This window comes from Theropithecus gelada, chromosome 6, assembly GCF_003255815.1.
Source record: "Theropithecus gelada isolate Dixy chromosome 6, Tgel_1.0, whole genome shotgun sequence".
In the NCBI taxonomy this organism is placed as follows: Eukaryota; Metazoa; Chordata; class Mammalia; order Primates; family Cercopithecidae; genus Theropithecus; species Theropithecus gelada.
The window spans coordinates 152241312-152266512 of NC_037673.1; the positions used below are offsets into that span (position 1 = coordinate 152241312).

Here is a 25201-nt window from a genome sequence, read left to right on the forward strand (position 1 = left end):
TTGTGATGTACCAGACTTTATGCCAGGAAATAAGACGAATGGAAAGATGGTAAGAAAAGCCTGGATAGGGATTTCTGTCTACCTAGGGAGCCAGGTAAGTGAACACTTGTCATTGTTCACTTGACTATAGGCCAGTGCTAGGGATCAAAAAGTCCTGGGACTGAAACAGGGAAGGTAAAAAGAGGAGGAATTGCTACTTTTTGAGCATCATTGGTGTGGCAGGTACTGTGTTGTGGAGTGGAGACTGAAAGGAGGACAGAAATGTGATGAATTGAGCATTGGATAGGTAAATAAGTTATGACGGAAAATTCCCATCTTGAAGTGAACACGTTTAACGAATGGTTGGTGACAGGAGGGTTGCCAGTGAAGGCTGGAGGTTAAGCTCACAAGAGTTGGGTCATTATTCTGCTCACAGGCAACCATCCAAGGCTTAAACACAGAAGAAATACATCGTTAGATTTGTGACATAAAAAGATAATTCAGAGAAGCGTGGAGGATGAGTTGGAGAGGAGAAGCTCAAGAGGTAGAAAATCCAGTTAGAATGGGACTGTTTGCCAAGGCAAGAAATAATGTGAGCCAGGCGGTTGTGTTCAAGGGGCAGCAAACATTTGATTGAAGCAACAGGACTTGATAATGGATTCACGACAGCCACTGAGAAAGGTGGAGGGCTGTCTGCCTTTCCCAGCACCAACAACTTTGTGCACCTGATGGTGCAGTTACTTAAGAGAGAAGAGGAAATTAATGAGTTACCCTTTCCTGGGTGAGCAATGCCTGCAATGGCTTTAGTTTCCATCCATACAAGGAGAATAAGAATATCTACAGTCAGAGAGGTTGTGAAGATTAAATAAAATAATGTGTGAAATCAATGTGAAACAGTGCTCAGGACACAATGCCTTGCAATTCAAGTGTTGTCTTCGCTCCAACACACACACACACACACTCATGGAAAACTCTATAGCCTATTGAAGTCTTTGAAATCCTGCCCTGACATTAAATAATATTTTAATGCCAGAAACATACTTTTAAAAGTCCAATAACATTGCTGTTAAAATAAAGAGACAGCCAACAGCCAAGTGACTTTGAATAGAATTCTTTCCCGGAATTGTAGATGAAAGTTAAGGATGCTATGCTTTTATAAGGAAATAGTAATGTACACTGTGTACATTTCTTTTGCCAACTATTGAGTAGCTTGCCTATCCTCCTGTTTGTGCTAAATTTTTTATTAAATACTTCACTGAGTACCATATAATGTCAGATACTGTACCAAGGGAATTAAGTGACATAGCTGCGAAATACTTTTCCTGGTCTGTTAGTAGACTGCCATTAAAATTGAAAACATGACTGGTCTGGTGTGGGCAAGATTTAGGTGTATAACATAGCCTGGGAAAATGTTGGGATCCAGCATTTGTTGTTAGTTGAAATGTTTTTATAATCAGAAAACAAATCTATAGCAAAACTTTGTGTGTTAAAAAAATGTTGTGTAAAGGTCTATGGCATCTTTTTCAAAACAAACTGGATTATCGCCTTCACAGAAGCTAGTCTGGGCAGATTTCCAAAAACTTGCAGCTTCATCAGAGCCTTGTCATTACCCTGGACAAAGGCACAATGTTGTTATTGCCCCTTCAGGTACCTGATCAAGGCTACAGTGCCCCAAGGGCATCTTCTATAGTTTCAAGCATTCTAGGGTGGACCCTCCCTCCCCAGCAGAATCCTGAGCCTCATTTAGTAGGTGTCCAAGCCAGTTACCACCATTCCAGCATGCCTTATTTAGCCAATATTTCCATTAGCAACCTGCTTCTCCACTCAGAAATGTTAATGCCAACCCTCTCTTCCCCTGGGGACTCCTCTCTCAGCACCCTGTATTGCCTGGATAATCAGGATTTCATGGAAATGGAAATTGGAGTGGTGTAATAGTAAAAAATTATTTAAGAGTCATAAAACCTGAATTCTAATGAGACTCATTAGCTTGATGACCTTGGTCAAGGCAAGCCCCTCTAAGTCTCAGTTTTATTACCTCTACAATGTAGATAATGATGCTCAGTGTTCAAGGTTTTGGGGAGATTTAAATGAGACAATGTATATAGGAGCTACTAGAACAATGTCCAGCACAAAGTAGTTGTTCAACAAATGATTCATTAAAAATTTTAAGAAATGGCCAGGCGCAGTGGCTCATGTCTGTAATCCCAGCACTTTGGAAGGCCGAGGCGAGTGAATCACGAGGTCAGGAGTTTGAGACCAGCCTGACCAACATGGTGAAACTAAAAACACAAAATACAAAAATTAACCGAGCGTGGTGTCATGCACCTGTAATCCCACCTACTCGGGAGGCTGAGGCAGGAGAATCGCTTGAACGCTGGAGGTGGAGGTTGCAGGGAGCCGAGATTGTACCACTGCACTCCAGCCTGGTGACAGAGCAAGACTACGTCTAAGAAAAAAAAAAAAATTCTTACCTAGAATTTGCGTGTTAGAGAATTAAGGTTAATATCCTTTCTGAGCCTTCTATGTTATGAATGTCAGATTTCTCTGGAAAGAAGCTTGAATTTCAAGTTTACAGGTCTGTTGAGTTGGAATCTTCTGTATTCATTTACAGTTGCTCTTTGGGCTACAAGAATTTCAGCTTTGTAAGATATCATGCTAATGAGGCAAAATGCCTTATCATGGCAACAAATTCAGTGGTGGAAATATCTTGCTGATCTTTGGCAGTTTATCCATCAGTAAGTGTTCTTAAAAATAACATGCACAACACTGATAGCAACTGCCATTTCTGAGAGCTCTTTATGCTCCAGGCACTGGGCTAAATTCTTTATGTACAGCTTCTCACTTTTTTCTTCCCTACAGCACTGAGATGGTTGTCTTTACACTAGTTTTACAGATAAGAAACCTGAGGCTCAGAGATTCTGAGAAAATAGGTACTGAACCACCACCTTGTATACCCAGAGCTGTTACTGATTCAGGCTCAGTCAAGAGGCACTGCTGTTTGCTTGCTGAAATAAAGCTCCATTCAGAGAACACACCGAGAGAAGTACCCTGAGGACAGGGGTTAGGTTGGAGATGCTATCCAGGATCAGGGTAGCTTGGTTGAATGGAGCAAGATGCTATAAATGGCTTGTGAAGGATAGCTAAATAGAAGAGCGATCTGGATGGTGGTTACTCCCAGTGGCTCTCTGGAGGTTATGAATTGCTCTGCCCAGGTGCACCTGCTTGATGGAGTGAGGGGTGTGGAATCCTCTCTTACTCTGCTCACTAATCGGGGCACCTACAGAGCTGCATCTGCTTTGGGGGAAGGGCACTATTTTCTAATTTGCACAAAGACACCCAATGGGCAAACAGCAGCCTGGGAAAAGCTGATTTCACAATCGTGCCACCAGCGTTCCATCAGCACAAAGAACACATGATCACAAGGAACAGGAGAGAAAAGGGTGGTGAGGAAACACAGACTGATCCCCCAGCAAGCAGAATTCAAAGGAAGGCCACCGTAAAACAAAATAGTTAGGAAAGAAGAATCAAAGCCAATTAGGTTTCTTCAAGGGCCGAAACCCAACAAGCGAATATTGATCTACCATTTGAAAGGTCCATGAGAAAACTAGGGAAAAAGTGTCCCTTACAGTAGAAGCATGCTTAGATATCCAGGAAGTCACCAGCAGTGTAAGAGAAGCTGTAAATATTAATGAAGCTACAAGGCAAGCATTTTAAAAGGAGCTTCTTTTTTTTTTTTTTTTTTTTTCCTCTGAGTATGTTTTTTAGAGGTGGAAAAATCTTTAAACTTTAAAAGGGATGTATTTTCTCTACCGTATACTGGAGTTTTATAAAGCACTGCCTCTTGCCAGATGATCTGAAATGGGCTTTATATTATTTCAGAGAGGGGCAATTGAGAATCTATAAAGGCAGGTCAGACCTAAGGTGTTAGGAATTTATAATAGCAGAGGAAAGAAAGAGACAAACAGACAATAGAAGAAGATGAGTTAAGACTACCTTATTTTGTGACATGATGAAATTATTAGGAAAAAGAAACAGAGAACAGTGAGCTGACTGAGCTGTGGTTTGGGGAATCTCAATGAATGTAAAGCATGGGCTTGTAAATGAAGAGATACTTAAAAGAAAATTGTGAATTTATGTTTGGCTTCTAATGCTTGTTAAAAATAATCTGCACAGGAGTGATTTTCTGTTTTTCAAAATCAATTCTTAAGAAAACATTCTAGATAGTTAGCTAAACAAATTTTTATTTCTATCCAGAATATATATGTATATCTACATATGTGCATAGTCATATATATGCACAGGTATGTATGTGTATATATGTGTATATATGTGTGCCTGTGTATATGTGTGTGTATGTGTGTGTATATATGCGTATGTGTATGTGTATATGTATGTCTATGTGTGTATATATGTGTATGTGTGCGTGTGTGAGTGTGTGTGTATCTTGACCCTTTCACTAGCTTCTACATTATATACTTTAACCATAGGATTGTCCAGAAATTAACTTCCAGTATAAATGCATGATTTCCTTATATTTATTGACTAAACATAATGTCTAAATTTTTCAGTAGATTCATCATCTGTTAAATGACAATAATCACATAATAATATAAGCCTGCTTTCTCCTTGGGGTTGCTGTGAGAGGAAATGGCTACATATACTAATAAAATTTTAGAGCTGAAAAAGACCTTTGAGATCATTTGCTCCAAAGTCTGTGTTACAAGCATGATACAAATATGGGATAATTTTATTTATCTTTATCCCTATGACATGGCCATGATTTACATATCATCAAACCAAAATAGTAAGTGGTAAGTGGTTTTCTGCCATGGCTCACCAAGCCATGCAGAAATCTGCACTTGATTCTGAGCTCTGCTTTTTGAACATTTCCTGGTAGTGGTTCTTTTGCAAAACTTACCACAGGAAGATGATTGAAAACATGCAAACCTGCTTAGTGATGTAGGTCCTGGTAAGGGAAATAAACCAAACCCTTTCTGCTAAGAATGTTGAATTACTTTTAAAAAATATAATGTTTATTGAGATATAATTCGTATACAATACAATTCACTCATTTTTAAAGTGTACATGGATGGAAATGGAGGGCATTATCTTAAGTGAAACAACTCAAGCAGAAAGTCAAATACTGCATGTTCCCACAATTATAAGTTAAAGCTAAATAATGTGTACACTTGAACATAGAGTGTGGAAAAATAGTTATTGGTGACTTTGAAGGGCAGGAGAGAGATGAGGAATGATAACTTAATGGGCACAGTGTATACTATTTAGATAATGGTTACACTAAAAGCCAAGACTTTGCCACTATGTAATATGTCCATGTCACCACTATATGTCTCTGTAATTTGTACCCCTTAAATTTATACAAATAAAGCTGTTTTTCATAATAAAAATTACACTGTTTAATGGCTTTTAGCATATTGACAGTCATACCATCATCACCACAATCAATTTGAGAACACTTTTATTACCCCTAAAAGAAAAATCATAATCATTGGCAATCACTCCCCGTTTTCCTCCTCCTTCCAGCTCCTGGCAATCAATTCTAATGTATGTCTCTACAAATGTGCCTGTTGTAAAATTTCACACAAGTTGGATAATACATTATGGTGTCTTTTGGAACTGGCTTCTTTCAGTTAGCATAATGTCATGGTTCATATGTTTTAACAGGTATCAGTACTTAATTCTTTTTCACAGCTTAATAATATTCCATTATATAAATATACTGCATTTATTTATCCATTCATCAGCTGATTGACATTTGGGTTGTTTTTATTTGGGGCTTTTATGAGTAATGCTGGCATGAATATTTGTGTACAAATTTTCGTGTGGGCATATATTTTCACTTGAGTGTCTGTGTAGGAATACAATTGCTGGGTCATATGGAAACCCTATTTGACATTTTAAGGGGCTGTCAGACTGTCTGCCAAAGGACCTGCACCACTTCGCATTCCCACAAGCAGTGTATGAGGGTCCCATTTTCTTTTTTTTTTTTTTTAAACAGAGTCTTGCTCAGTCGCCCAGGCTGGAGCTCAGTGACACGATCTCAGCTCACTGCAACCTCCGCCTTCTGGGTTCAAATGATTCTCTTACCTCAGCCTCCCGAGTAGCTGGGACTACAGGTGTGTGCCACCATGCCCAGCTAATTTTTGTATTTTTAGTAGAGAGGAGGTTTCACCATGTTACCCAGGCTGGTCTCAAACTTCTGATCTCAGGTGATCTGCTCACCCCGGCCTCGCAAAATGCTGGGATTACAGGCGTGAGCCACCACGCTTGGCCGAGGGTCACATTTTCTACATCAAAAAGAATCTACCTATCTTCGATTATAGCCATCGTTAGAGGATGTGAGGTGGTATCCCACTGTGGTCTCCTTTGTATTTCCCTGGTGGGTAATGTTGTTAAGCATATTTTAATGTAGTTATTAGCTAGTAAGTTACTTTTACACTTTTATGGTTTGGTGAAAGAATACCAACATTTTCCAGAAAAGACTTTGACGTTTAAGACTTTTTGAGAAAAGGGCAAGGAAAGTTCAAAATCAGGGAAGTAACATTCTACTAGAGATGGGGAGGAGGTTATGAATGCAATAGTAAGTCAAGAAGGTTAGAACAGAGTTATGTTCTCTTTAGAAATATGGGAAGTGTGTGCAAGAATTCATTTAGCTGCAAATAAAAGAAAGCCTGACAAACCTATATAAGCAATTGAGCTTTATTTTGGTCATGTTAGAAACATCATCTACGGTGGTAGGCAGTGTCTGGCATTGGTTTGCTTGTTAGGGCCAGTGACTCTTCAATTTTTAAAAAGTTATTCTCTGAATAAAACTTTCTAAAACTGGGCCGGGCGCGGTGGCTCAAGCCTGTAATCCCAGCACTTTGGGAGGCCGAGGCGGGCGGATCACGAGGTCAGGAGATCGAGACCATCCTGGCTAACACAGTGAAACCCCGTCTCTACTAAAAAAAATACAAAAAACTAGCTGGGCGAGGTGGCGGGCGCCTGTAGTCCCAGCTACTCGGGAGGCTGAGGCAGGAGAATGGCGTAAACCCGGGAGGCGGAGCTTGCAGTGAGCTGAGATCTGGCCACTGCACTCCAGCCTGGGAGACAGAGCGAGACTCTGTCTTAAAACAAAAAACAAAAAAATTTCTAAAAATGTTTTTTAACTTTTATTTGTGAGTACCTGGCTGCTATACTCCCATATATCATGTTTAATTTCAGAGTGAAAGAAAGGAGCAGAGTGAAGGGCTAGTCTGTTATGATATATTTCATTTTTATTAGGAAAGCAAACATCACGTTAGCCACAACTGTTTCACATGGCTGCATGGATACTACAGAAAAGAAAGACTATGTGTGGGTTTAATGTTTACACTTGGTACTAAGATATGAATTGGAAATATTAACCATTTGATATCTTCTTTTAGGATAGTAGTTTTTTAAAAGGCTTTAATGAGACATAATTCACATACAACAAAGTGTACATAAAGTACATAATTTTATGTGTGTGTATGTGTGTGTGTATATACATATTACATAGTTTTATGTGTATGTGTATATGTACACACATATATATACAAAACACATAATTCTTTTTATAAATATATATTTTTATTATTATACTTTAAGTTCTAGGGTACATGTGCACAACGTGCAGGTTTGTTACATATGCATACTTGTGCCATGTTGGTGTGCTGCACCCATCAACTCGTCAGCACCCATCAACTCGTCATTTACATCAGGTATAACTCTCAATGCAATCCCTCCCTGCTCCACCTTCCCCATAATAGGCCCCAGTGTGTGATGTTCCCCTTCCCGAGTCCAAGTGATCTCATTGTTCAGTTCCCACCTATGAGTGAGAACATGCGGTGTTTGGTTTTCTGTTCTTGCGATAGTTTGCTGAGAATGATGGTCTCCAGCTGCATCCACGTCCCTACAAAGGACACAAACTCATCCTTTTTTATGGCTGCATAGTATTCCATGGTGTATATGTGCCATATTTTCTTAATCCAGTCTGTCACTGATGGACATTTGGGTTGATTCCAAGTCTTTGCTATTGTGAATAGTGCTGCAATGAACATATATGTGCATGTGTCTTTATAGAAGCATGATTTATAATCCTTTGGGCATATACCCAGTAATGGGATGGCTGGGTCATATGGTACTTCTAGTTCTAGATCCTTGAAGAATCCCCATACTGTTTTCCATAATGGTTGAACTAGTTTACAATCCCACCAACAGTGTAAAAGTGTTCCTATTTTTCCACATCCTCTCCAGCACCTGTTGTTTCCTGGTTTCCTGACTTTTTAATGATCGCCATTCTAACTGCTGTGAGATGGTATCTCATTGTGGTTTTGATTTGCATTTCTCTGATGGCCAGTGATGATGAGCAGTTTTTCATGTGTCTGTTGGCTGTATGCATGTCTTCTTTTGAGAAATGTCTGTGCATATCCCTTGCCCACTTTTTGATGGGGTTGTTTGTTTTTTTCTCATAAATTTGTTTGAGTTCTTTGTAGGTTCTGGATATTATCCCTTTGTCAGATGAGTAGATTGCAAAAATTTTCTCCCATTCTGTAGGTTGCCTGTTCACTCTGATGGTAGTTTCTTTTGCTGTGCAGAAGCTCTTTAGTTTAATTAGATCCCATTTGTCAAATTTGGCTTTTGTTGCCGTTGCTTTTGGTGTTTTAGACATGAAGTCCTTACCCATGCCTATGTCCTGAATGGTATTACCTAGGTTTTCTTCTAGGGTTTTTATGGTATTAGGTCTAACATTTAAGTCTCTAATCCATCTTGAATTAATTTTCATATGAGGAGTAAGGAAAGAATCCGGTTTCAGCTTTCTACTTATGGCTAGCCAATTTTCCCAGCACCATTTATTAAATAGGGAATCCTTTCCCCATTTCTTGTTTTTCTCAGGTTTCTCAAAGATCAGATGGGTTTAGATGTGTGGTATTCTTTCTGAGGGCTCTGTTCTGTTCCATTGGTCTATATCTCTGTTTTGGTACCAGTACCATGCTGTTTTGGTTACTGTAGCCTTGTAGTATAGTTTGAAGTCAGGTAGCATGATGCCTCCAGCTTTGTTCTTTTGACTTAGGATTGTCTTGGCAATGCGGGCTCTATTTTGGTTCCATATGAACTTCAAGGCAGTTTTTTCCAATTCTGTGAAGAAACTCATTGGTAGCTTGATGGGGATGGCATTGAATCTATAAATTACCTTGGGCAGTATGGCCACTTTCACGATATTGATTCTTTCTATTAATGAGCATGGTATGTTCTTCCATTTGTTTGTGTCCTCTTTTATTTCACTGAGCAGTGGTTTGTAGTTCTCCTTGAAGAGATCCATCACGTCCCTTGTAAGTTGGATTCCTAGGTATTTTATTCTCTTTGAAGCTATTGTGAATGGGAGTTCATTCATGATTTGGCTCTCTGTTTGTCTGTTACTGGTGTATAAGAATGCTTGTGATTTTTGCACATTACTTTTGTATCCTGAGACTTTGCTGAAGTTGATTATCAGCTTTGGGAGATTTTGGACTGAGACAATGGGGTTTTCTAAATATACAGTCATGTCATCTGCAAAGAGGGACAATTTGACTTCTTCTTTTCCTAACTGAATACCCTTGATTTCTTTCTCTTGCCTGATTGCCCTAGCCAGAACTTCCAAAACTATGTTGAATAGGAATGGTGAGAGAGGGCATCCCTGTCTTGTGCCAGTTTTCAAAGGGAATTTTTCCAGTTTTTTCCCATTCAGTATGATATTGGCTGTGGGTTTGTCATAAATAGCTCTTCTTATTTTGAGATATGTTCCATCAATAACTAGTTTATTGAGAGTTTTTAGCATGAAGGGCTGTTGAATTTTGTCAAAGGCCTTTTCTGCATCTATTGAGATAACCATGTGGTTTTTGTCTTTGGTTCTGTTTATATGCTGGATTACATTTATTGATTTGTGTATGTTGAACCAGCCTTACATCCCAGGGATGAAGCCCACTTGATCATGGTAGATAAGCTTTTTGATGTGCTGCTGGATTCGGTTTGCTAGTATTTTATTGAGGATTTTTGCATCGATGTTCATCAGGAATACTGGTCTAAAATTCTCTTTTTTTGTTGTATCTCTGCCAGGCTTTGGTATCAGGATGATGTTGGCCTCATAAAATGAGTTAGGGAGGATTCCCTCTTTTTCTATCGATTGGAATAGTTTCAGAAGGAATGGTACCAGCTCCTCCTTATACCTGTGGTAGAATTCAACTGTAAATCCATCTGGTCCTGGACTTTTTTTGGTTTGTAGGATATTAATTACTGCCTCAATTTCAGAGCCTGCTATTGGTCTATTCAGGGATTCAACTTCTTCCTGGTTTAGTCTTGGGAGAGTGTAAGTGTCCAGGAAATTATCCATTTCTTCTAGATTTTCTAGTTTATTTGCATAGAGGTGTTTATAGTATTCTCTGATGGTAATCTGTATTTCTGTGGGGTTGGTGGTGATATCCCCTTTCTCATTTTTTATTGTGTCTATTTGATTCTTCTCTCTTTTCTTCTTTATTAGTCTTGCTAGCAGTCTATCAATTTTGTTGATCTTTTCAAAAACCCAACTCCTGGATTTGTTGATTTTTTTGGAGGGTTTTTTGTGTCTCTGTCTCCTTCAGTTCTGCTCTGATCTTAGTTATTTCTTGCCTTCTGCTAGCTTTTGAATGTGTTTGCTCTTACTTCTCTAGTTCTTTTAATTGTGATGTTAGAGTGTCAATTTTAGATCTTTCCAGCTTTCTCTTGTGGGCATTTAGTGCTATAAATTTCCCTCTACACACTGCTTTAAATGTGTCCCAGAGATTCTGGTATGTTGTATCTTTGTTCTCATTGGTTTCAAAGAACATCTTCATTTCTGCCTTCATTTCGTTATGTACCCAGTAGTCATTCAGGAGCAGGTTGTTCAGTTTCCATGTAGTTGAGCGGTTTTGATTGAGTTTCTTAGTCCTGAGTTCTAGTTTGATTGCACTGTGGTCTGAGAGATAGTTTGTTATAATTTCTGTTCTTGTACATTTGCTGAGGAGTCCTTTACTTCCAATTATGTGGTCAATTTTGGAATAAGTGTGATGTGGTGCTGAGAAGAATGTATATTCTGTTGATTTGGGGTGGAGATTTCTGTAGATGTCTGTTAGGTCTGCTTGCTGCAGAGTTGAGTTCAATTCCTGGATATCCTTGTTAACTTTCTGTCTCATTGATCTGTGTAATGTTGACAGTGGGGTGCTAAAGTCTCCCATTATTATTGTATGGGAGTCTAAGTCTCTTTGTAAGTCTCTAAGGACTTGCTTTATGAATCTGGGTGCTCCTGTATTGGGTGTATATATATTTAGGATAGATAGCTCTTCCTGTTGAATTGATCCCTTTACCATTATGTAATGGCCTTCTTTGTCTCTTGTGATGTTTGGTGGTTTAAAGTCTGTTGTATCAGAGACTAGGATTGCAACCCCTGCTTTTTTTTGTTTTCCATTTGCTTGGTAGATCTTCGTCCATCCCTTTATTTTGAGCCTATGTGTATCTCTGCATGTGAGATGGGTCTCCTGAATACAGCACACTGATGGGTCTCGACTCTTTATCCAGTTTGCCAGTCTGTGTCTTTTAATTGGACCATTTAGTCCATTTACATTTTAGGTTAATATTGTTATGTGTGAACTTGATCCTGTCATTATGATATTAGCTGGTTATTTTGCTCATTAGTTGATGCAGTTTCTTCCTAGCATCGATGGTCTTTACATTTTGGCATGTTTTTGCAATGGCTGGTACCGGTTGTTCCTTTCCATGTTGAGTGCTTCCTTCAGAGTCTCTTGTAGGGCAGACCTGGTGGTGATAAAATGTCTCAGCATTTGCTTGTCTGTAAAGGATTTTATTTCCCCTTAACTTATGAAACTTAGTTTGGCTGGATATGAAATTCTGGGTTGAAAATTCTTTTCTTTAAGACGTTGAATATTGTCCCCCACTGTCTTCTGGCTTGTAGAATTTCTGCCAAGAGATCTACTGTTAGTGTGAAGGGCTTGCCTTTGTGGGTAACCCGACCTTTCTCTCTGGCTACCCTTAAGAGTTTTTCCTTCATTTCAACTTTGGTGAATCTGACAATTATGTGTCTTGGAGTTGCTCTTCTTGAGGCGTATCTTTGTGGCGTTCTCTGTATTTCCTGAATATGAATGTTGGCCTGCCTTACTAGGTTGGGGAAGTTCTCCTGAATGATATCCTGAAGAGTGTTTTCCAACTTGGTTCCATTTTCCCCCTCCCTTTCAGGCACCCCAATCAGATGTAGATTTGGTCTTTTCACATAATCCCATACTTCTTGAAGGCTTTGTTCATTTCTTTTTCCACTTTTTTCTTTAGACTTTCTTCTCGCTTCATTTCATTCATTTGATCCTCAATCGCTGATACTCTGTCTTCCAGTTGATCGAGTCGGTTACTGAAGCTTGTGCATTTGTCACGTATTTCTTGTGTCATGGTTTTTATCTCTGTCAGTTCGTTTATGGCCTTCTCTGCATTGATCATTCTAGTTATCTATTCTTCCATTCTTTTTTTCAAGATTTTTACTTTCTTTGTGCTGGGTATGTAATTCCTCCTTTAGCTCTGAGAAATTTGATGGACTGAAGCCTTCTTCTCTCAACTCGTCGAAGTCATTCTCTGTCCAGCTTTGATTTGTTGCTGGCGATGAGCTGCGTTCCTTTGAAGGGGGAGATGTGCTCTTATTTTTTGAATTTCCAGGTTTTCTGCCCTGCTTTTTCCCCATCTTTGTGGTTTTATCTGCCTTTGGTCTTTGATGATGGTGACGTGCTGATGGGGTTTTGATGTGGGTGTCCTTCCTGTTTGTTAGTTTTCCTTCTAACAGTCAGGACCCTCAGCTGTAGGTCTGTTGGAGATTGCTTGAGGTCCACTCCAGACCCTGTTTGCCTGGGTATCAGCAGCAGAGGCTGCAGAAGATAGAATATTGGTGAACAGCGAGTGTACCTGTCTGATTTTTGCTTTGGAAGCTTCATCTCAGGGGTGTACCCCACCATGTGAGGTGTGGGGTGTTGGTCTGCACCTAGTGGGGGATGTCTCCCAGTTAGGCTACTCATGGGTCAGGGACCCACTTGAGCAGGCAGTCCGTCCGTTCTCAGATCTCAGCCTCTGTGTTGAGAGATCCACTGCTCTCTTCAAAGCTGTCAGACAGGGTCGTTTGCATCTGCAGAGGTTTCTGCTGCTTTTTATTCAGCTGTGCCCTGTCCCCAGAGGTGGAGTCTACAGAGACAGGCAGACCTCCTTGAGCTGCTGTGGGCTCCACCCAGTTCGAGCTTCCCAGGGACTTTGTTTACCTACTTAAGCCTCAGCAATGGTGGGCGCCCCTCCCCTAGCCTCGCTGCTGCCTTGCAGTTAGATCACAGACTGCTGTGCTAGCAATGAGGGAGACTCCGTGGATGTGGGACCCTCTGGGCCAGGTGTGGGATATAATCTCCTGGTGTGCAGTTTGCTAAGACCCTTGGTAAAGCCCAGTATTGGGGTGGGAGGTACCCGATTTTCCAGGTGTTGTGTGTCTCATTTCCCCTGCCTAGGAAAAGGGATTCCCTTCCCCCTTGTGCTTCCCAGGTGAGGGGATGCCTCGACTTGCTTCAGCTCTCGCTGGTCGGGCTGCAGCAGCTGACCAGCACCGATTGTCCAGCACTCCCTAGTGAGATGAACCCAGTATCTCAGTTGAAAATGCAGAAATCACCCGTCTTCTCTGTCGCTCGTGCTGAGAGCTGGAGACTGGAGCTGTTCCTTTCAGCCATCTTGCTCCACCCACCCCCAAAATACATAATTCTATGTGTATATACACACAGATGTATACATATGCACACACATACACACACACATTCATGAAGCCATCACCACAGTCAAGATAATAAACATCCATCATTCCCAAAAGTTTCTCATGGCCATATATAATGTCTTTCTCTTTCTCGCTCCCGACCACACCAGTATTGTGATAACCGCTTATTAGTTCTTACAGATTCCATAGAGTTTTCTGAACAGGTGATTAAGTCATCTGCATATGAAAATGATGTTGTTTCTTCTTTTCCTTAATGTGCATGCTTTTAATTATTACTATTATTATTACTTGCCTTTTTGGACTTGCTAGAACCTTCATGACAATGTTGAATAGAAATCGTAAGAATGCACATGTTTGCTTCGTTTCGAATTTTGGGAGACAGCATTCAATTTTTTTACCAATAGATGTAATTCTATCCATATGTTTTTGTACATACCTTTTATCACGTTTGTCAACTTTCCTTCTATTTTTAGTTAGCTAAAGTATTTTTGGAAATGAAACATCACACTCTATTTTTCTTCTTCTGTTGACATGGTCACACTTTTAAATACAAATTAGTTAATAATAACAAATTTGTAAATTATATCAATTGATTTTTTAATATTAAACCAATTCTGTGTTCCTGGGATAAGTAACATTTGATCTTGATGTACTATCCAAAAATATATGTTTAATTAATTAGGTCTGTAGTTTTATTTTCTTGTCATACTGTTGCCAGGTTCTGGTATTAGAGTGATGCTGGCTTTATACAATGAGTTGGGAACTAGTGGACTCCTCTTCAATTTTCTGGAATCATTTATTAGACTTGGCATTTTTTTCTTCCTTCAATGTTTGGTGGATTTCACCAATGCAAACATCTTGGTCTGGAGTTTCCTTGGCCTGGAGTTTTCTTTGTGGGAAGTCTTTTAACTGCAAATTTAATTTCTCTGATAGATATTTAGCTATTTATGTTATCTATTTCTTTTTAAATAAGCCTTGATAATTTGTATCTTTCAGGGAAATTGTCCATTTTCTCTATGCTGCCAATTTTATTGACATAAAGTTGTTTATAACTTAGTATCTGTAGAATCTGTTGTGATGTCAGTTCTTCCATTCATGGTATTAGTCATTTGTAACTTCTTTTTTCCCTGATCAATCTTGGTGGAGATTTTTAAAATTTTATTTATTTTCTTAACAAGCTATGTTTTGGTTTTATCTTTTTTTCTTTAGGTTTTTGTTTGCTTTACTGCTTTCCTACCTTTAAAATGTTATTTTCTTATTATTTCCTTTCTGCCCCTTACTCTGAGTTTTACTTGCTCTTCTTTTTCTATTTTTCCTCACGTTTCTGTAAATATCTTTGTTTTATTCCTTTTCCTGAGCAATTCTTCTACTACTGTTTGGATAATGTAAGGGCAGTTTTTACTGTATTCCTCCATCCTTATTGACCCGGACACTAGCACAATGGCTCATGCGTGAGTATGCCATGCTTCTTTATCACTGATACCGTGCGTCTGTTCAAGAATTCCTTATTTAGTCTCTGTCTTTCCATAACACTTCATGTCTAAGATCTTCTTGGTTACTTTTGAGATAATCTCTACACTAGCCATGCTCTATTAATCCTAACTTTCTACCGCTTCTTGATATAAAAGCTTTATTTTGTTTCCTTCAAGTGCAAATCGTTTCTCCATTTCCTAATCTCTACCTTAGATATAGTTCGCATGTTGTTAAACATCTTTTTGACCACTGGAACACCTGTAAAAAGTTAACGTTTAAGGGCAGAATCCATTTGCTGTTCAGTTTTCTGTCTCCCCCTAGCCATTATTGGTACCTTCTATATTATTTCATTATGCACGTAATAGGAAACCAGTAACATTTTTGTTGAATTTGATTGAAATTCATTTCCAATATTTAGATCATCTACCACATTTGTCGTTGAGAAGTCATTACCAAAAGAACACACACATAATTTTTTATTTCAGTAAGAGTATCCTTCTTTTAAAGTATACCTTTTTTAAAAAAAAGTTAAAAAACTAACATGCAGCAACTTGAATGGAACTATTTTAAGTGGAATAACTCAGGAACAGAAAGTCTAAATACTGCATTGTCTTAAGTGAAATAACTCATTATCTTAAGTGAAGTAACTCAGAAACAGAAAGTCCAAATACTGCATGTTCTCACTTATAAATGGCAGATAAATAATGTGTACACATGGACACAGAAAGTGTAACAATCGACACAGAAAGTGGAATAATAGACATGTAGACTTGGAAGGGTTCTGGGGTGGTGTGGGAGGGATGAGAAATTATAATAATTAATGGATACAATGCACATTATTCAGGTAATGGCTGCACTCAAAACCTAGACTTCCCAACTTCACAGTGTATCCACATAACCAAACTGCCCTTGTGATTGCTAAATCTATTATTTTTTTAAAAAGAAAAGTCATTACCCAAAGAACACATACATAATTTTTATATTTCAGTAAGAGGATATCTCTCAAAAAGTTAAAAAAGCATACCACTTCTGCAGTTATAATTTTATGATGCACCAGGGGAAAAGTACTTCTAAAAGGAAAGCAGGAAACAACTTATCCAAAATTTTAAATTATTTAGTCTTCAGTTTTAAATACCATCTCAGAAGATTTAATATGACCTCTATTTTTAATCTTTAAAATCTTCCTTCTTTTCAGCCAGAATCAATTTTTATATAGCCCTGACACACTACAGGGAAACAGTTCACTATCCCATAGACCTCTTTGAACATTTACACCATTGCTCATACCAACAGGGGGCTTCTTAGAATTCAGCAGCAATTTTTATGACCATACATGTTTTATACAATGTTGCACTTTTTCCCCCTTCTTTTTCTGTGTAAGTTTTTCAAAAGAAGAGGATGAGAGAATTCCTCATCTTATTTTAAAAAATGAACATCACCTTCTGGCCTAACTCTATTACAGAGAACAAGTTTTCAGGTGATGTGAAGGAAAGGAAAAAGCATTTTTTACAACTTACCATCGTATGAGTACAGACATATATTAGACATAACAGCAGCAACAACAGAAACTAATGGATTTCTAGAAACTTTTTGAAGAAAAAAATAGGAGAAATATCTTAGTAATTTTGACTTTGTCAAAGACTTTAAAATATGACAAAAAGAACACAAAAGTAAAAAAGGAAAAGATGTTTTTGCTCTTCTAAAAGCCTTGGTTAAAAAAATGAAGTCAGTGCACAGAAAAGGAGGAAACATTTGCAAAGCATATATAAACAAATAACTTTTCTCCAGGCTATATTAAAAAAGAAAACAACTTTTGTAACGCAAAGAGAGAAGCAACCCAATGAAAATGGGGCAAAGATTTTTACAGACATTTCACCTAGGAACATGCACATGAATGGAAAATGAGAAAAGTTCAACTTCATTAGTCACCGGGGGAGATGCACCTTTAAACCACAAGGAGATACCATCACATACCCCTAGAAAGGCCAAAGTTAAATAAAGAAACTGAAAATACCAGGTACTGGTGAATATGTGGAGCAAAGAGAAGTTTCACCCACTACTAGTGACAATACAAAATGCTACCGCTGCTTTGGAAAACAGTTTTAACAGTTTTCAAAGAAGTTAAACTTAAAATCACTTACTATCTAACCATTGGTGTCCTAAGTATTTAGCCAGGAGTAAAGAAAGCATATGTCCACATAAAAGAACTATAGATGAATATTCACTGCAGCTCTGTTTGTAATAGCCAAAACTGGAAACAAACAAAAATGGCTGGCAACAGAGGAATGGATAAACAAATTGTGATATAGTCACACAATGGAAAACTGCTTGGCACTAAAGCAAACTACTGATGCAGGCAATAGCGTGGAGGAATTTCATAATAATGCTGAATGAATGAAACTAGACAAAAAAGAAATACATATCGTATAAGTCCATTTATATAGAATCTCAGAAAATGCAAGCTAACCCATAGTAACATGTCATGTCAGTGGTTGCCTAGGTTAGAAGAAGCTGATTAGAGAGGGATAGGAAAGACAGATTATGGAGAAATACAGGTAAACTCTTGGGTCTGTTGGATATGTTCATCATCCTCCTTGTAGAATTAATTAATTAATTCCATAGGTAGAATTAATTCCATAGGTCAAACCTGCTAAAACTATACCTGTTAAATATATGCAGTTTCACATATGTCAGTTATGTATCAACAAATATTTTAATAACAGCATAAATGAAGATGATAGAAATGAGTACTTTGCAGAGCATTTTACTTGTGAAACTTATGTCGAACTCAGCAACCTGGCACATTTGCTGTTAAGGACTCATGTAAAACTTGTGATGTTTCTCTAGGCCTTCATCGGCCTTGCACGAAGCTGTGACAATTTAAAGGCATTTCAGTTTGTTATTTTTAAATAGAATTCACATTTTTTTTTGAGTTGTTATGGTATTTTTACCCCCTCTTTATAGCCTTAATAGCAACTGGCTGGGTCAGAGGCAAAAGCATCTGGCATTCCTGTGACAGTTCTGCCATAGTCTTTTGAGGAGCGAGTGAAATCTCCTGATAACCACTGCTGTGACCAATACTTCTATTGTACAGATGTAATGATGACACCTTTTGGAGGACCTGCTAGAGTTGTAGAATTGTAGCTTTGTAATAGTGCATATCATTGTAATATTTCGAGGATTGCTGAGCAAATAAAAATCGAAGACATACCTAACACCCTGTGCAAACTGGGTCTGTTCATCTCCACTGCACCTTTAGCCTTAAGCTTAATTTTTAAAGTTGTTTTGAGGCTTACGTAGGTAAGAGCCTTCTTTATCTTCACCTATATTTGAAATAACGTCAGAACAATAATATCTGTATATCTTTCCATTTTGGAACGCAAGACACTTTTTAAAAATAAAAAATAAATGCAAAACACATTGCAAAGCACCACATGAATGGAAGTGGTTGTGTTATATTGATAAGCAATTTACCTTCCTTCTAAAGTGCCTCAAATCAACACTTTATGGGAAGGAGAATGTTGGAATTTAATTAGAAAAATAATGCACTTCGTAGGCCCAACCTTTTGACCTTAGACGCAAATTTCTGTATTTGTAAGAGTTATAGTGTCTTCATCTAAAGCTTAGCTGCCTTTCTTCCTCGATGTTCTCTATTTGTGATCATCTAGGTCCATGACCAAATACCCCTCTCTATCATAGTGTTTCTCTATGTAGGTTTACTTAGGGCATTGAAATGGCATTTCATCACTTAATTGTTAGCCAAGTGACAAATAAGAAACTATGAAAAGTATTTTAAAGCATTCTAGGTACAGGGATATTCTGCCTTTATCTGATGACCTTCACTGTGCTTCAATGAGAAGATGTATTTCTACATTACAATCATGTGAAAATATTAGGTTAAAAATATACTGATTAGAAAGACTGATAAGAATATAGCACAGTGGAAACCAACTGATAAATACTCATTTTTATGCCCACTATATACTCAACATTTTGGAATACATTCCCTATCTTCAGGGAACTTATGGTTGTACTGACATGCTGAGAAACGTTTTAAACATCAGCTATCTTTTATATGTGAAAGATCTACTGAAGTCTTATGGGCCTTAAAAAAATTAAAGCCTAGAGGATTTCTAAAAATGCAAATGCTACAAGAGGAGGGTGGTAGCTGTTTGTGCTAGGATTAAATTCAGTCCAACTGTGTCTTTAATTAGAAATGTCTCCAAATCACACCAAAATGGCCACATCCTGAAGCCCAGGTTTTAAGATGACGATTGAGACTGAATTCCCATGCATAGTCATCTGATAGGGTTTGCCAAGTTACTCATGGCCAACTTAAATCAGTGTGAAGAATACATGTCTAGCAATAGGATTTGGATGTTAGTTTAAAGTTTAAGATAAAGTTCTTCCTTCTTGCAAATATGGACAATGTGAGCAGTTTATATCTAGAGTAATAGGGCCTTTCTCTCTGTGCCTCATTTTCCTCCCATATTGAATGAGGTTCCTAACAGTATCTGTACTTGATAAGTTGAAGAGGTTATGACAGTGCCCAGTTCCGAGTAAGCATTCAACAGTTGGTAACTGTTCTCATTTTAAAACATTTTTCTACAAACAGTCAAGCTTAAATGGTGAAGTTTCTTCAATACGTTTTGTCCCAATGTACTTAAGTAAAAATTCTTATTGTAAATTAATGCTTCTCAAAATGTGTATTGAGGGGCATCTATTCTGCTTGATCAAATTTTTATGTGAAAAAATAAAAGAGTTCTTTGTCTAAATATGTTTGGGAAACAATCCCTGAGAAGTACAATAAAGTTAAATCTTATTGCTGCAAGCCTTTCCGAGCCTTGAATATGATAATATGTGTTATGACTATAGGAAAGGGTCAGTATGCAGAACTTAAGTGTTAAGGTCAAACTCTGTCTAATACCATTTGTCTTTCCTGAAAACTTAATAAAGTCAGCACTACTTTTTGTTTAGCAGATAAGGTAAAATTGCTGAAAGAACTGTATCTCCTATGACCCAATTTTCCTTCCAATCATATAACACAGAGGGAGGGAGCCATTAGTGTGGGTGACTGCATTGTTTTTCAGCAGTGGGCTTATGGCAGAACTGGAATTTTAAATTTGAGGGTGGAAGCATATAACAGGATGCTTTTGACTGCAAGTTACAGAAAAACAACAACACAGAAAGTGGCATAACCTGCAAGAACATTTATTATCTCATCCTATAATAAGTTTAGAGATAGGTTCCAAAGTTAGTTAATCCAACAGTTCAGTGACTTAAATCATAGACTTAGCTCTTAGGCTTAACTCTCTTTCAATTCTTCCTCTCTACCCTTCTTAGCATGTTGGCTTGTCCTCTTATGTGAGTTACCAAGTTGAAAACAGTTCAAAGCAGCAGCCCAGACAGTGGTGACCAATTAGAAAATGGGGGCATCCAGTTTTCTTTTCCTTTATTTAGAATGGGAAGACGTTTCTACAAGTCCCCAAACAGACTGTACTTAATATCTTATTGGCAAAAATGGGGTCATGAGTCTAAGCCTAGAGCAATTTATTAGCCTAGGAGAATAAAACCACCTTGATAAGAATACTCAAGACTTTTTGGAAAAACCCAGCCTCCCTGAAGCATGTGGTCACCCAAAGGAGGTTGGAGTAATTGGGATCCTCTTAGCAAGGAAGAAAGGGAGAAATGACTGTTAGATTGCCAACCAATGGTGTCTGTCACACAGTTGCCTAGAACTCAGATTTTGTTAACCCATATAACATTGTTGGTACTATTTTCATATCCAGTAGAATAAACTATTCATGTGAATATATATATAATTGGACAGTCACATTTGGGGAGGCAAAAAACAAATTCAATATTGAGCTTTATTTCATTATTTAAACCAAACTTCTTGTTAATCTTTGCTACTTCTAGCTAGTTTCACTTGGCTTTGTTTGTTAGTGTCCACTAACAAATACAACTGAGTCTGAATTTCTATGAGTAAGGTTAACATTGTGAAGATTTACATTTCATACCACAGAGCGAAATTCAGTCAATACTCAAGAGGAAATAGCTGTGATCAGGCACCACATCTGCACACTTTTAATAACAAAAGTATTTGGACTGGAGGCTAGACTGACTGAATTTAGTAATTGCCCCCTTGCCATGCCACAGAAAAATTACCTGGCTTTTAGCCAAAACCTATGAACTTTTCATTCTAAACATCAAATGTCCTATTCCTTGTAAATTTCAAAGTTGAAACTTGTGGATGTGGCCTGTATTTAATTACAGATATAAAACAGCAAAATATATTTATAAAACTGTAACGCATTTTGTACGCTAGAGTGATTTCACTTTTCGTGCAGCCAGATCTTCATGCTTCCCATCTGTGCTACTGCTTCGTGGATGAGGCATTGCTGGTCCTACCACCCTAAGAGCCAAAATGATGCTGACTGAAAACGTTCTTGACAACTTCCCTGGATAGTGTTGTCTCCTCCAAATTTACTCCTCAAAGATAGGTGGTTGGAATGATTAAGTAACGATAGAATTTCCTTTGGATGCAAGTGTTCCTTCTTGTAACAAGTAATTTTTCAGGCTTCTAAAAAACCTAATTGTATAAGATGCGGTTTGAAGGAAGATAACTTAAAAATAAAATATATGGAGAAAAGGTATTTTTTTCTTCTTAAACTACTACATGATATCTTATGTTTAAATGATAATGAAAGTAATTAACATAATTGTAACATCATAAAGGTTTTCATTACTTTCCAAAGAAGTTCATATTAAAAAAGTTATTCAACACCACACCTCTCTAAAGTAAGGCTGTTTTAACCACTTGATAGGTTAGAAAATCGAGGCGTGAAAATGGAAATTGGCTTGCCTCCATTTTCATAGGCATGGTGTAGTTTGATTTAATTTAGATCTTAATATCTTGTCCTTTATAGTAAGAAAGACAAAGATTTTATTGTCATTTTTTGTTTCTATGTTCCAGCTGAAAAAGCTGGATTGGGGGAGTTTCACAGTAAATCATCCTTATTTGTCTGGTGACTAAATAGCAGAACTGCAAGAACTTCAAGGGCACAGCTGCTATACAGAATTTAAGAGCTCTGAAGTTAGCCACACTTTGGCTCAAAAGCCAGTCCTGAAGCTGAATACATGTGTGACTTGGGGCAAATCCCCTCCTGATTTCAGTTTTGTACCTTTAAAGTGGGAATAAGTTTACATCAACCCTCTAAATGGATGATGGTCACACATGTTTGCTTAGATAGTGCTTGGCACACAGCATGGCCCATAGGAATCTCCATGAATGCTTGGTATCTCTTAAGTTTCCGATGATACCACTGCTTTAAAAAATGTTTAAAAAAGATTATTCTCAAAATTAGAATTGTTTTAGTGGTAGTTGGTATTCTGAATTAACTATTGACTGAATGTTGTTTCCCACAGATGTGGAGATAGTGCATAAATCTTGAATTTTCCTACTTAATAGTCTGTTTGAAAATTCACTTTGATACTTTAACATACATCTCCCTTGGTGTCTGTCACAGAGCACTGCCAAAATCTGTCAGTCAGAGTTATCGAGGTATGCTTTAAATACACATATGTGCAAACACACAATATTACCATGTACTGGGAAAGGAGACAGTGGGATAAAGAAATGTTATTATTTACATCGTCATTATGCTTGAGTTAGCACCCAAGAAGTTTTTAATAGCTCTGACCTTGGTGACTCTGCACAGCTGAACTTGAGCCAGAAAACCTGGATTTGCGTTTGTATTCTCAACAGGAAGTTTTAGATATGTTATTTCTGTTTCTGCCTGTAAAAATCCAGCTCATACATTTCCCTTGTGGGTAAGGACATAGATTGGTTAATATCGTCTGAACCAGATCTATCTTTCTGCTGTTTTTATTTCAGAATTTTACTTCCATTTGAATCCTAGGTGAGCAGAAAAATACTTATTTTTCTTAAAATGAAAATAATCACCCATGTTATTTCTTATATAAGTTCATATTGTGAGATTTTAAAAATATGGATTCAGGGACTCCAATAGCTAAAAGAGGCTTTGGAGGTCATTTAATCAAATATTTTTATTTTAGAAATCGGGTCACTGAGGCTCAGGGAAGGGAAGGAAATTTCCCAGGTGGTAAACCCAGGGGTGCTGACTTTCAATCTATCATAATTTCCATAAATAACAGGCTTGTACCTATAATCAATTGAGCTTTTAAAGATTTAAGAAGTAAAAGGATTAATCAGAAAACCACTTACAGGCATAGCTTGGAGAGATTGCTGGTTGATTCCAGACCACCACCACAAAAAAAGAAAAAAAGAAAAAAGAATATAGCAAGAAAACAAGTCATGTGAATGTTTTGGTTTCCCAGTGCATATAAAGTTTTGTCTACACTGTACTGTAGTCTATTTGGGTGCAATGGCATTATGTCTAAAAATAATGTAAATACCTTAATTAAAAAATACTATATTGCTAAAAAATACTACCAATCATCTGAGCCTTCAGTGAGTAGTAATCTTTGTGCCGGCAGAGGGCCTTGCCTTGATGTTGATGGCTGCTGACTGATCAGAGTGGTGTTTGGCGAAGCTTGGGCTGGCTGCAGCAATTTTCTAAGGCAACAATGAAGTTTGCCTCCTTGGTAGATTCTTCCTTTCACAAAATATTTCTCCATAGCATGACATGCTGTTTGATAGGGTTTTACCCACAGTAAAACTTCTTTCAAAATTGGAGTTGATCCTCTTGAATCCTGCTGCTGCTTTATCAACAAAGTTTATAGAATATTCTAAAACCTTTGTTGTCATTTCAACAAATTTTCACAGCATCTTCGCCAGGGGTAGATTCTAGGTCAAGAAACCACTTTATTTATCCGTAAGACGCAACTGCTCATTCATTGAAGGTTTATCATGAGACTGCAGCAATTCAGGCACATCTTGAGGCTCCACTTATTCAAATTCTTTTGCTGTTTCTACCATATCTGCAGTTACTTCTTCCTCTGAAGTCTTGAACCCCTCAAAGTTATTCGTGAGGATGAAATCAACTTCTTCCAAACTTCTGTTAATGTTGCTATTTTTACTTCCTCCCATGAATCATTATTATTATTATTGTTGTTGTTGTTTGAGACAGAGTCTTGCTCTGTTGCCCTTGGCTGGAGTACACTGTCATGCTCATGGCTCAGTGCAGCCTCAACTGGGCCCAAATGATCCTCGCAAGTAGCTGGGTCCACAGGTATGCACCACCACACCTGACCTTTTTTAAAAAAAAAAAAAAATTTTGTAGAGATGGGGTCTCCCTATATTGCCCAGGCTGGTCTCAAATTCCTAGGCTCAAGAGATCCACCTGCCTTGTCCTCCCAAAGATCTGGGATTACAGACATGAGCCATTGCTCCTGGCCACAAATGTTCCTAATGACATCTAGCATGGTGAATTATTTCCAGAAGGTTTTTAATTTACTTTGCCAAGATCCATCAGAAGAATCACTATCCATGGCAGCTATAGCCTTACCAAATATATTTCTTATGAAAACTGAAAGTCAGAATTACTTATTGATCCATGGGCTGCTGAATGCCTGTTGTGTCAGCAGGCGTGAAAACAACATTCATCTCCTTGAATATCGCCATCAGAGTTCCGAGGTAACATTGTCAACGAGGAGTAATATTTTGAAAGAATATATTTTTCTGGTCAGTAGGTCTCAACAGTGGGTTTAAAATACTCACCAAACCATGCTGAAAACAGATATGCTATCATTTAAGCTTTCTTTTTCATTTCTAGATAAAGGGCAGTAGGATTTTTGAAATTGTTAGTGACCATTGCCTTCAACTTTAAGTTACCAGTGTCATTAGCTCCTAACGAGGGAGTCAGCCTGCCCTCTGAAGTTTTAAAGCCAGGCATTGACTTTTCCTCTGTAGCTATGAAAGCCCTAGATGGCATCTTCTTCCAACAGAAAGCT

The 25201-nt window shown here is 38.0% G+C and overlaps 1 protein-coding gene across 1 annotated transcript in view; it reads left to right on the plus strand.

The window, feature by feature from the left end:
* Positions 1 to 25201, plus strand: part of SGCD (sarcoglycan delta) — a 1194387-nt gene that overhangs the window by 118072 nt on the left and 1051114 nt on the right. The window lies entirely within an intron of this gene.